The following is a 19724-nucleotide window of genomic DNA, read 5'->3' on the forward strand; positions in this document are numbered from 1 at the left end:
GAATAGTGTATTTGTACTCGTTTCTTAATTATACTTAAGGGGGAAAAGGTCATGTTTGACACATACTCAGATTAGAATTATTTTTTTTTAAATATAAGCAGAAAATGGCACCTTTAAAACAGTTTACCATTGGGGGATGTATTTGCCAGATGTATGCACATACTCTCATTAGCATTAAGTACACACCTTCAGGTAATTGTTGGGGTTTTTTTGCCATGGGGTTGGAATTGCTTGTACTATTATAGAATATTACATTTTCTCTGTATTGTAGAAGTAATGCCACTGGGTGGCATCTTGTATCCATTAGTTTGTAATGACCAAGAAAAAGGTTTCTAACTGAAATTCCAAAATGCCAATTCATATAATCAAAAGAACATACAAGCAAAGAGAACTAAATTGATGACTGAGACAGTGCTACTGTGGCACCATTTAGAGAATAAATAGTGAGAGGGCTGTTGAACATAATTTAAACAATATAATTGTGTTACATAATTCACTTACAAACCTTACAGGAAAGAATTCTGCTATTGCAGGAGGCCAGGAAATAAACATTAGTCTGTACACATGGGTGGGATTTTGGTTCTCAGGTAATTCTAAAATAACTTCATTCTTAATCTGAAATCACTCACCCTACTAATCCAGATTGGGGGTAATACCTTAGGGTATTTCCACAAAGGACTGTTAAAACAGAAATGTACAAGCATAAGCCAGTATAACAGAAAAATTCCTAATGCTTTTAAAACACCACCACAGTTTGAAGATGCCAGGTAACTGATATATATATATATATATATTTTTAATGGTCAGAAAGGGTCTCTTGACCCCTCTCCCCCCCCCAAAATAAAAAATCTTTACACTATTTTGTCCAATGCTTTTCATATAAAACTTGCTGTTTATAAGTTACCTGTTCAGTTTTAGTTGCTAGTCCTGTGATCTCAACTTAGTTACTGAAAATGAAGCTGTATTCGTCTGTCCTATACATAATTACCCATAGCTAAGAGAGTGTTCATAAAATCTTGGCCCTCAAGTACCTGAGGGCTGATTTGGATTGGTGTGCTGGTCCTAGAGGAGCTGCACAAGATGCATTAAACTGGAGGCCCCCCAGGTGGTGTCAGAGGGGACACTGAGCCTCAAAGCATTGTTGGAACCAGTAGCTCTACTTACTCATCACAGCAGCAGTTTGGTTTAAGCTGAAGAAAAGGAGTTTGCTTACATAACTTTTTTCTAGGCTTTTTAAAATTTACATGAATCAACTGAAGGAAAATTGTGCAATGATTTATTAAAAATTATACATTTGGCAGTCTAGAAGGGGGCAGTGCTGCCAAATCTTGAGATTTTTATTTATTTATTATGAGTGATGTGAGAAACTCCAGCCCTCTGACTGGTTGCCTGCCCCACTTGCCCATCTCCTGGGCCAGAATAACCAATCAGAGCTGCTGCTGGCAGAGCGCTCTTCTCCCCATAGCAACCCAAAGCCATTCTTGAGAGAGGTGGGGCTGTAATGGAGAGTTAAAGAGCCCAGCAACTCAGGCTGAGTCTGCTCCCTCCTGTGAGCAGCAAGGACAGGGTAACTCCTCCCCTCTCCCTCACTACAGCTCTTGGCCTGCGAGGGGTGAAGAATTGTTGGAGCTGCACCCCCAGCCTGGAACGGGGAGAGGAGAATGAAGAATCCTAGGAGGAGCCAAACCGTTTCTAGTCTATTGATGGTATTTTTACTGAAATGGAAAGATTCAGAAAGCATCCCACCTGACCCTAACCAGGGTTTTCTTGTTGACCTTGATAAATCCCAGGCATAAAATGCATATACCACCTGCTTACAGCTACAGGATTAGCTGAGGTGCTCACATGCTCCAAGAATACAGATCTCAGAATTATAAATATGTAGAGAAAGTCACAGTCCTTAGCAGCTCCAAGCAAAGTCTACTGAGCAAGTCAGGATAAAATATTCCTAAAACTGAGTAAATTCAAAAGCATAAGAAGAGAAACAAACATTTTTATGTACACATTCTCAAAAAATCTCACTATGGCTGCCATGTGAACTGTAACTCATTCTACTTGAACGTATATAGTAGTCTTGGTCTGTGTGGTAACTAGTGCTTAATGAGTGTGCAATTTGGGCATGTTATGGTTCCCATAGCAACCAGAGTGAAATTCTTGCCTGTATTGCATGTAAAATCTCATCCCTAACAGGTCAGGGTAGACCACATTTCATTTCTTCATAATGAGGCCCACAGATCCTTGATAGTAGGGCTCTCCTCTGCACAGCCTTGGAGGCAGACCACAGCTGTCAGTCAGAGGCAGAGGGGGTGTGACTTCACCTCAGAAACCTCCTGCTTGTGTCTGGCTCTCCAGCTGCAAATAGGGAGACCAGCTACTCTCTGCTGTAGAGCAAAATTTAAGAAGAAAAAGCTTAAAATTTCTAGGCAGTGAGGATCTGCTGTTTGTGTCAGGGAGGATTACCTAGTCACAGGGACCCTCTATGCTCCCCCACAAGGAGTGCAGAATGGCAGAGAAAGTGAAGAAGAGAGGGAAAGCCAGACACCATAGCTCCTACACCTCCCACTCTGCTTGAGGGCTGCATGGAGATCTGTCTATGCTGTTCTGTGGAGACTCAGGCCCCTCTCAAGTGCTCAGGCAGGGGCCGGCTTTCCTGTAGCCTCCCTCCCAGGACTTCCCTGGGAAGTGCTCGCAGGAAGCAGTGGCAGCTCCTCAGCAGCACAATCCCCTCAGGCCTGGCAGAGGGAGAAGCAGTGGCTCTGGGATTAGTACAAGTGGCAGTTCCCTCGTGGCGGGAGGGGGGAACATAGATTGAAACCCAAAATCAAAGGTTCAAGGACTCTTCCTGTTCCTAACCAGCCACTGGAGCCTGCACTCGCAGATTTGAGTGACCGTGAAGCAGTTGCCCAGCCCTTCTCCCTGCTGCAGCGGCCGGGAGCTACTGCCAGGGACCCAGAGACACCAACGAGAGCCTGGTAAGAGGCCCTCGGGTCCACCGCCTCCATCTGTTCTGCACTGAGTCCTAGTGCAGCACCTGAGCCAAGGACTCCCTTAGAACCACCACAGTTGGCGTCTAAAGCTCCTGGGGGGGGGGGGGCAGCCTATGTCCAGGCCATGTCCAAGAATCTCCCTTGAACAAAACGTGGGATGCTGCAACCTTCCCACACGCGCACACACTTCTGGAGCTACTCCAGCACAGTCTTTCCTACCCACTCCCCCTTAAGAAAACTACTCTAAAGAGTAACCACAAGGTCCACCCCTCCCTTCCCCCCCAGACTGCAGTATTGCTAGTTCTTGCAAATTAATCGCAAGTCACAGGATTTTGGAGCCTGCAGGAGGAGCTCTTGTGAGGATATGCCTCCCACGGCCCCAAGAAGAGTGGCTGAATCGCTGGCCCAGCAGAAGGCGGGGGAAGAAGGGAGGGAGGGCAGAGTGGAAGGGGTCCAGAATCAGGGTGGTTGGCCGGGGAGGGGAATCAAAGAAGGAATTGCAGGGGGACTGGGGGAGATCAGGGATGTGTTTCTTGCAAAAGGCTATAAACCAATCCCATTTTGTTTTTACTGTGACATTGCTTATATGAATCGTTGATGTTTTTTTGCAAAAAAGCACTGTCATTATAAGGTGATTTTTGGAATATTACAAATACTTCCAACACATTTTTTTAGTGCCAGGAGATTATACAACACTGTGCTCCCTAAAGATACTGGTTACTTGTTAGTTGCCCAATAGCGAACACTGATTAGTTATTTCATACTTATTTGCAAATGTCACCTGTTCTTTAATTGCAGTGCTACATAAACATATGAATTTACTTGTATGTAATGACAGAGCTGACTTCTCTTCTGTTGCATACAATGCTCATTTTTGTCTAAGACCCCCATCCTGACATATGATGCTGTACGCTGTTCAGCTACATTCTGAAAGGAGGACTTAACGTTCTTTAATATGTATATCTCTAATTTATCAACCCTAAAATGTAATATATATTCTATTTGCAAGTGTGAATCATGATGCATTAATTAGGTTAGTGGTCTCAAACTACTTACCATTCAGACCTTCTTTTAGCAAAGGAAATAAACTAGAAGGGGAGAGAATCAAGACACTAATACGGGCCACCACTTGTAACACCAACCCACGCAGGGGCATTGGCAGTACGGATCAAACGTGGGATCTCCTCACTATATGGCCTTTGAAATGTAGCCAATTCCAAGCAAGCATATCTCAGCCCCCTCCTTCACACATGAAAATAAATATGGGGGTCATCAGGCCAGGAAGAGCAAACAAAAAACTCCTATCTGACACCCTATTGCCCCCACACGCCTTCACAAGCAATGCTAAAGGGAGGGCCAAACCGCAGCTCGCGAAGCGCATGTGGCTCTTTTACAATTAAAGTGTAGCTTGCGGAGTCCCCCCCCCCCAAAAAAAACCCACCATTCTCCACCTACCAGATGGGGGGAGCTCAGAGCTTCCGCCCTGTGGCAGGGGAGTGGAGCTAGTGCTTTCTGCCCAGCGGAGAGGGGGATTTTGAGGCTTCAGCCCCACAGTGCGTCCCTGCCAGGGCTTCAGCCCCAGGAACCCCTCCCCCAAGGGCTGACGCCCTGAGCCTTGGCAGGTGCCTCCTGTGGGGCTGAAGCCCTGAGAGCCTCCTCCCCTGAGGGCAGGCGCCCCTAGCCTCACCACGCCACCCCAGGGCTGAAGCCCCAAGCTCTGGCTGGCATGCTCCAGCTCTCAAACTTTTGAAGATTGTCTTATGCAGCTCGGAGGGTCAGTAAGTTTGGCCACCCCTGAATGCTAACATGGGTGGATGGCATTTCAAGGATGCTCCCTCTCAATTTATTTTTTTTTAAATGTTTTTTAATTGCATGGCTTAATGGCCTCTCCCTGATGAAGAAGAGGAGTCATGACAAGTGCTTTCTTTGTTCTTTATTCTCCAGCATCAAAGGAACTTCGAAACTTCCATTTCCAGGTGGCTGAGATATTATATCTCAGAAGCATAAAGTCAAAAAACGTAACTCTGTCTTGCAATATTAGAGCTCACTCCCTCAGAGTTGTGGCAGCTCCATGGACAGAAATATCACATTCCTCATACAAGGACATTTGTAAAGTAACCAGCTGGACATTTATTCATACCACCTTCAGATTCTACAAACTGTACATCCTATCAGTATCTGATGAAGCCTTCTGTAGGTGGGTGCTCCTCCCTGTAATATCCGAGTAGCTATTGGGAAAGGGTTATATTATTTTGCATCTGTACATAACTGTGTATACAGTATGCTCCTGTTTATCTGAACAGCCTGGGGGACATCTGAAACTTTCAGATAATCGCAGTAGCGTAGCTAGAGGGGAAGCGGGGGAGCAGCTGCTCCCCCACCAAGCACAAGTAGCACCTTTTTAATTTTATTCACCCGGGAGCGAATAAAAAAGTGCTACCCCCTGCGGCGCTTTTACTGACGGGTCGGCGCTCCGGGTCTTCGGCGGCACCTCGTCGGCGGGACTTTCACTCGCTTCGGGTGTCTTCGGCGGCACGGAAGCTTCATCGCCAAAATGCCGCCGAAGACCTGCGGAGCGAGTGAAGGTCCTGCCGCCGAAGTCCCAGAGAGCTGCCCCATCAGTAAAAGCGCCACAGCGGGTGGCATCTTTTTTTTTTCCCCCACTCCCCCTCTTCCCTCCACCTGGCTATGCCACTGACTTCCTCCGCTAAGGATTTCTCTCCTGAGTCAGTGCTTTGAGTGGGAAACAGTAGAGACAGTCCTGTCTAAATAGTGGGTGATAGTGAGTATTGTATAGTCTGCTGCACCATGTTTAGGGTCTTATAGCATGCCCGTCTCCATGGTAGCTGAATGCCTTGGCTTTTTGTACCCTGGCTTTTTTGTTCTTGCTGTTGTTGCTGAGGAGAAGTACAAATTTGTGTAATATTGTGTGTAACAGACAAAAAAACATGGTATTTGTCCTGAAGAGTTTACGATCCAAGGGTTAGATTATATAGTACCCAGCATAAGTAATGGGATCACAATCTGGCTCTAAATCTCCACCTCTCATTCAGTGCCTTACTCAGGCTGCTGGAATCTGTCTCTAGTTAATTTTTGGAAGAGCGCTTCTGGTAATGGCATATGTGTCTGAACAGCCCTTCTGGGGAAGGACATTGACTCATACAGTGCTTTTATTGACTCTGATGTGATCTCCTTCTAGTTCACAAGCTCAAGGGCTGCATTTTATATGAACGCCTCTCTCTCAGTGATGTTTTTCTGCACTGTGTGCTATTTTTAGGTGAAGGCCTCATTATGTTCTGAATGGATCTCCTGTGTGGGAAGCTTGTAGTTCCCTCTACTGCGATGTATGCAGTATGACATGTTCTTTTAATAAAAAACTATTTGATTCTGCAAGTTTTTTTAAGACCTCCTAATGTGCTGTCAGCTGAGTAAGTTATCATATTCTATTGCTGATATGTGGGAAAATCTGCTTATAAAACTAGGCACATATCTGGTATGTTCCCATTTCCACCTGCTGGCAGAGGGCATAAACCCAACAGGCCTGTACCTGTACATCAGAGCTCTCAAAGATGTTTGACCTATTTTTCAGTGCAATCTCAACCAGACCTCCAGGTCTCTGTGTGCACAATTTTGTGCATATGCATTTTGGTATGCTAATATCTGTGCACACAGTTGAAATACTATAATGCCTGGGCATAGTTGATGAACTGTTCACGCACAAATGGGTTTTGTGCATACAAATTGTTTCACCTACGTGTCCATACTTATGCTCAAAACATGTGGTTACATCTGCTTCCTGAAACATTGCAGCTATGTAGACTACAATCCTCGTGACTTCTCAGGGAAACCAACTAGTTTTACTACCTTAATTACAACTGATTAAACCCCATAAGATTTCATTATATCTAAAATGATTGCATCATCACTACAAAAATAAGACACTGTCTCCCCCATTAAAAAAAAACAACACACATTCCAAAGGGTGAGGAATAGTCAGTATAAAATTGTCTCAATTTAACTCTGTAAAATATTGCTAATTCTTTGATTAAGACTTGTACTGAATTTGTGAATATAAAATATTTTAAAACTCCAAATTCTAGGCAAGTATGTTCTAAGAGAAAGCGCTTTTAGAGCCAAGAGGGTCCAAATTTTCAGAAAACAGACTCCATTTAGGTACATGTGACATTTTACAGCTTCTCAGGAGCAAATAACTGGCACATTTTGAAAGAAAAGCAATTACTTATATCATGATCAAAATCTGGAAACTATGTTCTAATAACTGCATTGGAACTGTGCCAATTTACACCATTTGAGCAACTGGCCTTATTTCTGGTGCTCAACCACAAATGATAGAATAGGTGAGCCAGTCCTTTGAGTATCAGCCCACTGTGACCTGTTGTTCCCTTGTCTAGTTTATAAATGGAAGTACATCATTCAAGGTGATGGGTTTTTTAAAACCTGCAATGCCAGCGATAAATCTGATCATTAGGGCCCTACCAAATTCACGGCCATGAAAAACATGTCATGGACTGTGAAATCTGGTCTTTTGTGTGTTTTTACCCTATACTATACAGATTTCACAGGGAAGACCAGCATTTCTCAAATTAGGGGGCCTGACCCAAAAGGGAGTTGCGGGCAGGGGGGGTCACAAGGTTATTTTAGGGAGGTCACAGTATTGCCACCCTTACTTCTGAGCTGCCTACAGAGCTGGGCAGCCGGAGAGTGGCGACTGTTGGCCGGGCGCCCAGCTCTGAAAGCAGCGCCCTGCCATCAGCAGGCGAAGTAAGGGTGGCAATACCATACCAGACCACCCTTACTTCTGCACTGCTGTCTTCAGAGCTGGATGGCTGGAGAGTGGTGGCTGCTGACTGAGGGCCCAGCTCGGCATACAGTAGCGCAGAAGTAAGGGTGGCAATACCATACCATCCCATCCTTATTTCTGCACTGCTGCTGGCAGCGGCTCTTCCTTCAGAGCGGGGCTCCCGGCCAGCAGCCACAACTCGGACGGCAGTGCTGCCGCCAACAGCAGTGCAGAAGTAAGAGTAGCAGTACCACAATCCCCCCTACAATAACTTACAACCTCTCCAGAACGCCTTTTTGGGTCAGGACCCCTACAATTACAACACTGTGAAATTTCAGATTTAAATAGCCAAAACCATGAAATTATGATTTTAAAAATCCCATGACCGTGAAATTGACCAAAATGGACCGCGAATTTGGTAGGGCCCTACTGATAATGAAATATGTTGTAAGAGAAAACACGGTCCAGCAAGAAAATAAAATGAGGTTTTCATGTGAATAAAAACAAAAACAGACTAGCAGGCACAGTGGTAGCACGTTCTAATAGATGAAGAACCAGTTGTCACTTGTAAAGCCAAAATCCATAAACTCCAGGTCAAAAGGAAAAAAAGAACATGTTATTAAAATGATTAGCTGACAGAAAACAGTCCATAGTACCTTTAAAACATCCCCTACTAGGAAATCTGTGTGTTGATGGCACTAAAGTAACTGCAGGGGGCACCCGTAGCCAGTTCTTTCAGAAGGAGATGAAAAGTTACAATTTCTCAGCCATTAAGAATAAAGGTGTGCGCTTATATAGGGATGTGTGATCATAGCAAACGTTTGCACAGTTACTCAGACTTAACACAGAAGTTTGTTTCTTTGTCCTATTGTTTCTTTGTGCTCCCCCATTGCACGGTCAGTATCAATTGGATGTCTTTTGCCCTTATACTTAAATTGTAAACTGTTTAGGGAAGGGACCATCTTTTTGTTCTGTGTTGGCACAGTGACTAGCACAATGGGGTCTTGGTCCATGATCAGTCTGAAATTGCAAAGAGCCTGAAAAAACTGGAAGAGCATGAAGGTCAGATCCAAGACTGACAGGACTTTGAGGGGGAAGGAGGAGGAGGATATGCTGTGGTTTATAAATAGCTTTCCACAGGAAATGTTTACAACAGAGGGCTTTGAATTAGAAGTGTTTCCCAAAAGGTGGGTCCCAGGAAAGGTCTAGGTGGGTCACACATGCCCCAGAGGCACTCTCACCCCAAAACTTCCCCTGGGAAGCAGTGGACAGTGATATCTGGGTGTCAGCAGCAGCGCAGAGGAAGCAGCAGGTCAGCAGAATGAAGACAGTCAGGGCCCTGGTAGCAATCATGGTGCGCGACACACACACGCACACACACGTTTTTTTTTAAATATATAAACCTACAAAGATGGCCTAGCTTATATATAAGCTTTCTCCAAAAACACTTAAAAGAAAGCAAAGGTGTCCCCCATCCAGTTCCTTTCAATGTAAGGTACTTTCTCCACAAGTGAATTCCCTAGATAACTTTTTATTTCATCTAAACACACAGTTCTACAATCTAATATCAGAATAAGAAAAGCAGTTCAATGTTTTCTTTAGCATTGCTATAAGCATCAAAGAATAAACTAGTATATTAAGTAAAAGATAGATCCCTATTTTACTCCAGCTGAAGTCAATAGTAACACAGGGTGGGAAGGAAAAAAAAAAAAGATGGTTACAACCTTCTACCATTGATTATACTGGGTCCTGATTCCTCACAAAGATCCTCTCTGCAGAGGAGCATGAGGAAGCACTAGTATTGCTGAAGCTCCATAGTGAATTAAAAGAAAAACAGTTCATGTTTCCTTTAGGAAAAGCCAATTACAAATGAGGTAAATGATAACATTTCTTTGTACTTTGTTCCTCTGGGAAAGAAAAAGCCTCTCTAGACATGTCATGAGGTTCAATAGCAATTATTTCCCCTATCAAATCAGCTCCATTTATGACAGAAAAGATAAATTATTTCCTCCTCCCTAATTGTCAGCCCTGCAAACTCACCTTAGGATTTAAGGTGGGGTACTTATTTCTGATTCTGCACCAATAAAAAAGGTTCTGCAGGTGGCACCCTCAGCAACACCTGTGTAATCCTATGTCCCTCAGTAGGTTTGCCCAGGTGTACAGTACTGGAATTAGTCAACAATCCTGCTGGTAAAACACACACTCACCCTTACCAGCACACACTGTCTGATCTATGATGGCTGTGTAGGGCTTGTAGGAGTAAAAGGCAAAAACATAGGCCTACAGAGCTATCATAGTCCAGCAAAGACTTACCCATGTGCTTAACTTCAAACACCATGAGTAGACCCTCTTGAACATTTATGCATATAATAAATGGAACTCAATGGTGCTTAATGTGCATCCTTTCTGTTCCATTGGAAACACGGGAAAACTAACTCATGCTTAATCAGGGACTTAATGTTAAGCACCTGCATAAATTGTTGCAGGATTAGGGCACTAGTCAGCAATCCTGCAGAACAACTTGTGGGATCAAAGCCATATTTCTGTCACTAAAATGAACAGATAGGACATTGGGTATACCCAGAGCACATCTTTGAGTAAAAAGATGCTATTTTTACAAAGGTCTTGTCTACATGATGCCTTAGTCTGCACCAGCTGGAGTGTAAATTCCAATGCACACCAGTGTGTTATGCACTAACTGGCCCGACTGAACCCTATTGGTGTGCATTAAAAGTTCCCTAGTATGGATTAATGTAGTCCTACATTAAACAGTACTACCTTAACCCACACCAGCAGAGTCTACACTGGTGCACATTGGCGTTTACACCCGCATCTGATGCACCATGTAGACAAGCACTGGTCATTCAGTCACTTTTCAGAATAGAACCTCACTTCACATAAATGGTGAGAATCTCTTGTTTAAACTGAGCTCCACACCAGCAGCGCCCTGTGCAGGAGCAGGGGTGGGGCCTATGCTGTCATTAGATATTTATGGTTTCTAGTTTCAAAGCAAACTGTAAAGTGGTGTAAGCCCCACATTCATCTGTCTTCAAACGTGTGCTGTTGGAAAACATTCTCCAGTTTAAAAAACATTCACCACTGAAAAGGCAACAGAAAATAGCATCTGTTTTTGTGGGGATCAATATTATTTGAATTACCATAGTGCTGAGGAGCCCCAGTCGTGGACCATCTCCGATCCATGCAGATACACTGCCCAGAGCTGTGCTTATTCCTCCTGACAACTTTCATGAGTCTAGTCCAAACCAAAAGAAATCGGCTAATTGAAGAAGTGTTTTTTTTTATTGTGTTTCTAACAGAACAGAGACTAGGCTCATTTTTCAAATACAAAGGATATATTTGTTACAGATCAAAAGTCTATTTTTAGAAGTGCCAAATGTGTTTGTCACCAGATTCCTTGGCTTACCACAGTTTGACAGCATTTGTCATTGTTAAGGGCTTGATCCTGCAAACATTTATGCATATAAGGAACTATTGAGTAGCCCCTTTTACTTAGGTATACTCACATGAGTAAAGCTATGAACATGCTTAACTGTCTGCAGGATCAGGGTTGGTATGTCCAATGTATTTCATGGTGGCTATTAAAATGGCTTAAAAATAGCAACTAAATATTATCTGACTTTGAATAATTTGTAGTGTGAAATAAAAGATCTTTTTATTTGATGTTTCTCATAATTTCACACAAGTAACTTCAATTAAAGGATTTTGTGTCATGATTTCACCTTCTTCTTTGTAATAGTGTCTGAAGGTCCCATCCAACATCAGGGCCTCATCATACTAGGTAGCCTCTGTGTGTGTGTCCATATATATGGTATAGAACCCCAATCCTGAAAACATGCACATGATTAACTTTACACATATGTAATCCCATTAAAGTCCCTTTGCAGTTTGTTGTTAAGGCATTGGACTGAGATTTAGGTGATCTGGGTTAAAATCCCAGCTCTGCCATAAACTTCCTGTGCAACCAGGGGCAAGCCATACCTAATTAGAAAAGACAGACAAGGGTAGGAAAAATAAAATACTATCCCAGTTTACAGAGACAAAGAACAATTAAGTGACTTACCCAAGGTCATACCGGAAGTCTGTGACAGAGCTGGGAATTCAGATCTCCTGAATCCCAGTCCAGTGCCTTAACCAAAAGACCATCCTTCCTCACCACTCCACCTCCTCCCATTACCCATTCTTTAAAAACTAGAATGTTACTTTGGTTTTTTTTTTTTTTTGCCATAACAAAGCCATGAGTTTCCTAATTCTTTCCATTATAAACTGCCATAAATTCACTCCCTCATCCCCCACCATCGGTGGTGATTAGAGTATAAAGAGCTGAGGGAAAACAATGTCTGTCTCAAATAAATAAATAAATGGGACACTGTCCCTCTCTAATGATTCCCTGGCTGAATTCTGGTTGAATGTAATGAAAATAGAATTGGTAATTAAGACAACTGTGAGAACCAACCAACCTTTGTACTGTCTATATTTCAGTCATTGCATCCCCTCTGGGTGATCAGAGATGGAGATATAAGACTTGGTTTTCCACTTAGATTTTTCCATCCAAGCTCTTTTTTGATCCATTCCTCTTTTTTCCCTTCAATTTTTTTTTAAATGTCATAATCAAGGCTCTGACTCACCAAAGCCCTTTAGCAGGTACATAAGTGCTTTGCTGAATCAGGGCCAAAGAAAGCAAATATACATCACAACCATCAGGGATTCACTGAACACTCCCACAAGGATATTAGAATAGGAATGTGGAATCATTTGGGACTTGCTTCTTCAGCCCTTTAGACAAGTGCATAGACCCATTAAGGTTAATTGAATAAAGTCTGCAGGTTGGTCTCCTGCTGAGCTGTATGATAATCAAATACTATATTGTGTATTAGACATCTTTAATGAGTCTCTATTTAGAAGTCTGTGCCATGGTTCATGGATAGCTATTTCAATTGTATTTGAATTACTTCCAGAGACTGCTTTCTCTTACCTAGGTTTTTACTTATTTTCTGACCCATTCTAAAAAGAAAACAACCTCAGTGTATAGATTTCAGTTTGATCTGAGCGTGTTGGCTTGAGCATGGACACTTTATATTGACACCCCCACCCCACCCCCGGCAGACAGGCAGTCTTCCTCAATGAAATCTTAGGCTTACTCAACAGATAAGCCAGCTGGGGTGGGTTCAGCAGCTAAAGCAAATGCCCTTCCCCAAACCATATGCTCTCTCTCCTCTTGACCATATGCCCTCTGTGACAGTTCTGGATTAACCCAGTGTGTGTGAACCCATGTCCAGCAGATGGCATCTTTGAAGACCATAGGAATAACTAATGGAACCTCTGGTATTTAAAATATATATATATATATATATATATATATACAGACTCTGCCAGCCAGCAATAGGACGAGTTAGCTGAGAGTTTTTCCATATCTTTTTTCAATATCGTCACAGCGCTTTGATTTCTTTGCCAGAAGCAGTAGAAAGCTATAGACATCTGGCCTAGGCTTAGAAGATTTGTTTTATATGATTTTTACAATAACATAAAAACCCAGGTAAGGACACATCCCAGATATAATTGATGAGGTAAATGGAACAAATTGTCTGACCATCATATATTAATCTTGCAAAATCTGGCATAAGAGACGTGGCACCTCCAAACTTCACAGGGTGTTACACTAGTTCGCAGATTGGCTCTTGTTAGTTTTTTGTCCATAAATAATTTCATTTAATGAATTATAAGAACTGATGTGTTCCATATTCTGATTGCAAGTTTGTCAGTCACAGCAACTTAATTAATTGACTCAATAACTTTAAAGAGGCTAGTATTTCTGCATGATCACTTTATATATGACTCTCCACAGGACAAGGAAGATTTAACAAAACACTTGTGTAAGTTGGGAGTAATGCCACCCTATTGTAAATTTTTGTTCAAGGAGGCTGAGCTAATAACTGCAGAGGCAGCTGCTCAGAATTTTCTGTGGTTAAACAGACCAGTCATTTCTTCATCACTATTTAAATACAGAGGAATTCCTAAGGAGACAAACACTTGTAAGAGGCTTACCTCACAACTGTCAGTGCACACAGATTAATTGCATGGCAGTTATACCAAAAATGTTGTGATCGTTATTTCACTTTTATGTAAGGCATTCATTGCCTGCTGTATATGTTTTCTTAAAACCACAAACAGATTCTTTTTTGAAAAATAGCTTGTGTACAAAAGTTTTAAGTAAACACTTACAGGGCAACATTCATAACAGGAGTTTTGGTGGAGGATAAACTAAGGCCTGGGAACAACTGTGAAAGCAAAAACCATGAAATGTTTTGAAAGTATGCCAGGAGCTCTTTTGGGCCATTAGGCATTGATTTCATACCAACATACAATCAAACCTTCACATGTTATGGGGCAAATCAGCTAGGCTGCAGCAGGCAGGCATCCAGAACGTCCATTTGGTGTATCATGCACATAGCCATTGTGCTGCAGGGGAATATCAGTCCTTTCCGAATGATTTTTAATAATTTATAGCAAAACAGTTATGCCTTTTGCCAAGTTACTACAACAGATACTACTTTATCAACACATGAACATTCATGCGATCACTACTTTATTATAGTAGTTATTGGCAAGATAAGAACCTATTATATTCCCAAGTGTAATTAATACCTTAGACATGCAGGCAAGATCAGTGATTACCAGCATGGGAATTACACAGACATAAATTTACCTGGTTCAATGTTTCATTGCTTTCAGTTTTACTAAAAGCAGAGTTTTCTGCAATGTCCTCAGTCACCATTCTCCTTGCTCCATAAGCAGAGTGTTGTGGAATAGTTTGTAGTCACCTTCCGTCCCAGAGGTACCTGAAGTTCAGTGGTGGTGAAGGGATACAGAATAATTTTTTTAAAACTAGTGACTTAGGAGCCTGAGTCCCATTTTCAAAGGGGGTTTAGGCACTTAGGCCCAGATCATTGAAGGTATTTAGGCTCCTAACATCTGTTGGTTTCAATGGGAGTTAGGTGCCTAAATACATTTGAGAAGCTGGGCCCTACGAGCCTCATTGCTAGTCAGTGGTCGTTAGACGCCTACAGATGCAGATAGATGTCTATGGGATATTCAGAAGTGCCTAGATGCCTACCACCTACTGAAGTCCTTTTTGTTCTAAAATCAGTTTTATTCTGGAATAGTGTCCTCACCTGGGGAGTTATATCAGCAGAGTTTTCATGGAACAATTATAAAAATAGTTATGTCAATTTCTCCATGTAGACAAGTCTTTAGTTGAAACTATCTTGCTGCTCTGTATAAAATATCAAGGTATAAAATTTTAGTAATATTTTATTGAAGATGCAAGATAGATATGTATGTCATATTTGTAATGCTGGAGAGGATTTTGGTGCTTATAAATGAGGAGTAATTTCTCTTTTTTTCAGAATCTGAGTTCAAAGTTTTGGCTTTTCAATGTAGCTTTTTATTGAGGTCTTGTCAATACATCAGAATCAGATACAAAATATACTGTGAGTAAACATTCTTAGAATAATCACACCTGTACATTGACTTGAGACTTCAACCTTTCTTCCTTTGAGCTCATCTGCTCTGGAACTATTAGACAAAGCTAAAAAGAAAAAGAAAACTATTAAATAACAAACAGCAAAAACTCAAAGGAAAAACAACATTAAATATATTACAAGCACCACATTGTTCCCTGTACTCATATCTCATCCCCAAACCTTTGTTTTATTGTCTGTTTAAACTGTAAGCTCTTCTGGGAATGAACTGTCTTTCACTGTGCTTGTACAGCACCTAGCACAATGGAGTACCAGTCTTGGTTGAGTCTTCTAGGTGTTGCTGTAATACAAATATATAATATTGATAAATATTCTATGATCTATCTTAAGTCTAATACTCACTGTGGGCTAGACTGTGCCTTTTAAGGCACAACCCTGAGCTGGAGGTGGTGTGGGATATCATTCCAGGAAGATCACCAAGACCCTTCAGTCTATGATAGGCAGAAAGCCCCCCAGAGCTCTCTAGTGCATGGGGGAGCATGGACACTTCTACCACATGTAGAAGTGCAGCATAGTTACCTCCTCACAACTCTGTAGGCACAGGCGGTGGTGGTCTACTCCTGGTGGGGCACAACTTAGATGCAGTTCTGTCCTCCCCCAAGTGCAGGGGCTGCAAATCTTGTTGATGATTCAAGGGCTGAGGAAGGTTTCTTGCTCTCTCCCTTTCTTTCCCCCTACACCTGCATAACAACAGGTCATGATCTATCTAGCTCTATAAACATTTGAGCTCTATAAACAATATCTGCATACCATAATAGTTGTACACCATACTCCAGTGACACAGGGCACCTGGAAAATCTCTGATACTTCACAAAGGCTGAGTTGGGTCTGTCCAATTTCAGTTTAAATTGACCTTTTGTCTCTGTCTCCTGTGCTGCAACACCTAAGAATGCTCTGCCATGTCACTTAAGAAAGGAGATCATGCAGCTTTACATTTCTTCAGTTTGTTTTGAAACAAATACGTGTGGCACTCCATTTCCACCTGTTGCCACTTGCCACCCACTCTTAACCACTTTCTATAAGAAGGCGGAAGTGCTAACCTCCATGTCCTGACAGTAGTGTGTTTCTCCGTGAAAAACTTTGTACATCTTTCTGTGTTCTGGCATCTGTTATTTCTGGATTATATTTTCCTCATTATTTCCAGCAGGGAGATCTCAATACCTTTCATTTTTGGTGACAGGTACTGTTTCTGGCAATATGTCTATATATTTTGGGACAGTACCATATAATTTGGTCCAAGCTCCCTTCTCCACTGCAGTTTCTCCAACAATGTAATTTCCGTAGCCTATTATCTGGAAGCAGAGGAACAGAATCTATGTACGGGTGATATGGTGTTCCCATCAAATTATAGGCAGTAGCATGGTATCCCGTATATATTATCTGATTACATTCTTCTTATATTTAGAAGTCAACTGCTTCCCCCCATTCTTTAAAGCTTATTTTGTTCACTTTGTTCTACCTATTATTCCTTTCCATGGAGAATCCTGGAATAAAACTGTCTTCAATTCCGTTATGTCTTGAGTTATTTGTATGTCATTTTTTTTCTGTTGAAACACTACACAGCTGGAAACAATTACAAAAGGAAATTACAAAAATCCCTTCTATTCCTGATGTTCCTCAGTGGAATAAACTCTGAAATAAAGTAGTATATAATATTTTCTGATAAGCTACTTTCTCAATTATTAGGCTTTCCAGTAGTTGAGGTAACTATTGTTAACTTGATTATTTTTCCAAGTTTCTTTTTTAATCAGGTCCAGTTCTCTATTGTTGTCATAATTAAAGATGCTTCTTACAGCATTTTTCTTCTGTATAGTAAAGATTCAAAGCTGCATTAAGTCAATGTTCAATTGTAAAGTTTTGAAAGAACAACCATAACGTTTTGTTCAGAGTTATGAACATTTCAGAGTTACAAAAAACCTCTATTCCTGAGGTGTTGGTAACTCTGAGGTTCTACTGTAGCTGAACTCCTCTGTAGTAGTGACAAAAATGTAATTAAATTTAACATCCTTGTAAGGGGGGAATATCAAAGAAACCCACCAGAGTACCATTTAACTTCAAAAAGGGGAATTACACAAAAATGAGGAAGCTAGTTAAATGGAAATGAAAGGAACAGTACAAAGGTGAAATGCCTGTAAACTGCAGTCAAACTATTTAAAATCACCATAACAGAGGCTCAAACTAAATGTATACCCCAAATAATAATAATAATTAATAATTAATAACAAAAATAATAAATCATTAAAAAAACATAGGCTCAAAAAATGCCACCATGACTAAACAGCAGAGAAAAAGGGGCAGTAAAGGCATCCTTTAAAAATTGGAAGTCAAATGCCAGTGAGGAAAGTAGAAAGGAGCATAAACTCTGGCAAGTCAAGTGAAAATGTATAATAAGGCAGGTCAAGAAACAATGTGAAAAGGAACTAGCTAAAGACACAAAAACTAACAGCAAAATTATTTTGAAAAACACCAGAGGCAGGAAGCCTGCCAAACAGTCAGTGGGGCCACTGTACAATCCAGGTGCTAAAGGAGCATTCAGGGAAGACAGAGCCTTTGCAGAGAAGCTAAATGAATTCTTTGAATCTGCCTTCACTGCAGAGGATGTGGGAGAGATCCTCTCACCTGAGCCATTCTTTTTAGGAGACAAATCTGATAGTTCCTTGTCTGTTTATATTTCCAGATATAGGTACATCTCTACTCTTTTTGTCAGATAAGGATGGCATAATTTAGAATGAAGAGTTTTCTATTTTCTCTTTGCTTTTTCCTTTGATAGGATGCAAAATATATTCTTCAGTCCAAATTTTATTTTAATGTAGCTGATTCATCACCTGTGAGATGAGTCTTTTGTATGCCTGCAGTATCAGGAGGTAGCTTCTTAAGATAATTAAGCATCTTCTTTTTTTTTAGCAGATTATTATGGCCATTAACATTCCAGGAGACTATTTTATAAGTACTGTTGGTCCCCTTTATGTAGGAGAGTAGATAAAATAGAATTTGACACACACACACAGTACTTACCTAAGGTATGTGCTATGAAAGAGAAATAATCTTCCTCATGTGCTGCATTTGACTTAGATTTGGCATTTTTAGAATTGCCAAAGCACGTAAATCAGAGATCTCTCTCTCTCTCTCTCTCTCTCTTTCTGCGTGTGTCTCTGTGTGTGTGTAAACCCTTCAGCATTCCAGCCCTTCAACAGCAGTAAATCCTGCCAATGAAAACTAGCTAGATACCTAAGTAGAACAAATCAACAGGAAATCTCATGAAAAAATTTCCACCAAAAAGCTACAGATTCCCCTACCTTCCCCACCATACACACTTTGTGAGTATAAATTTCCCATATTATATGCTTGGGTAGTCAACAAGGTGAATTTGAGAAAGATAAGATTTTAAAGGGAAAACAATTAGCAAATTGTATGGAACTGATATTTCACATATGAAGTTCTGCTTTCAGTTTGTACTGTTTCGGGACATTCTTTACTGGCCTGGTATGCTGCATTTGTTAATTAACTCCATCTGCTGAAAGACTGGTCTGGCACTTTAATACTATGAAGAGTTCCTTTATTTAAGAGTCATGCTATATGGTAAGCTTAGAGATTCTACTTGCCTTGCAAGAGCTACTGTAGAGTAGTAACAAAAGTAACAGGGTCAATATGAATTTGTATTACAAATGTATTACATATTACAAATGTCTAATTTTTGCTGATGTTGAGGCACTGTAGAATATCCTGGCCTAAGAATGTGATCTTGTCATAAGTTTTGCATAGTATAGTCCACCATGCATATTCCCATACAAGATAGGACATTTAAGTGGGTTATCTTAATCAATAACTCCAGTTGTAATTCTATGGGACAGGTTAGCTGGATGATTATGGTAAATCAATTACAGTACTGGGAAGTGAATATTATAAAGAAGATGACATCTACAGTGTGCTGAAATGAACTGGAAGAGTAAATGGACCTTGTGAGTTGCAAGTGATTAAAGTAAGCTGCGCATACCCTTAGTTTGGCAACATTTCGGGGAATTCTGTTTAAATGTGAAACAAATATAAATCCAGTTCAGTGGACACACACAATCTGGTCCTTTAAAAATGTTATTGTATTTATTATTTATGCAGTTTAGAGCCTTATATTGCACGACTGAAGTCAATGGGAGATTTGCCATTGACTTCAAAGATCAAACACTTAAAGAACAAAGGGGTAGCTCAGTGGTTTGAGCTTTGACCTGCTAAACCCAGGGTTGTGAGTTCAATCCTTGAGGGGGGCCACTTAGGGATCAGGGGCAAAAATCAATACTTGGTCCTGCTAGTGAAGGCAGGGGGCTGGACTCGATGACCTTTCAAGGTCTGTTCTAGGAGATAGGATATCTCCATTAATTTAGG

General features: G+C 41.2%; 1 long non-coding RNA gene across 1 annotated transcript; it reads right to left on the minus strand.

Annotated features, from left to right (window-relative positions):
* Positions 1–14520: 14520 nt before the first annotated feature.
* Positions 14521–18492, minus strand: LOC112059375 (uncharacterized). The gene is made up of 3 exons (XR_010592558.1): positions 18363–18492; positions 15326–15394; positions 14521–14645 (listed from the first exon to the last, which is right to left on the minus strand). It is a non-coding gene; the product is annotated as an uncharacterized LOC112059375 (long non-coding RNA).
* Positions 18493–19724: the final 1232 nt, after the last annotated feature.

Source organism: Chrysemys picta, chromosome 14 (assembly GCF_011386835.1).
Source record: "Chrysemys picta bellii isolate R12L10 chromosome 14, ASM1138683v2, whole genome shotgun sequence".
Taxonomy (NCBI): domain Eukaryota; kingdom Metazoa; phylum Chordata; order Testudines; family Emydidae; genus Chrysemys; species Chrysemys picta.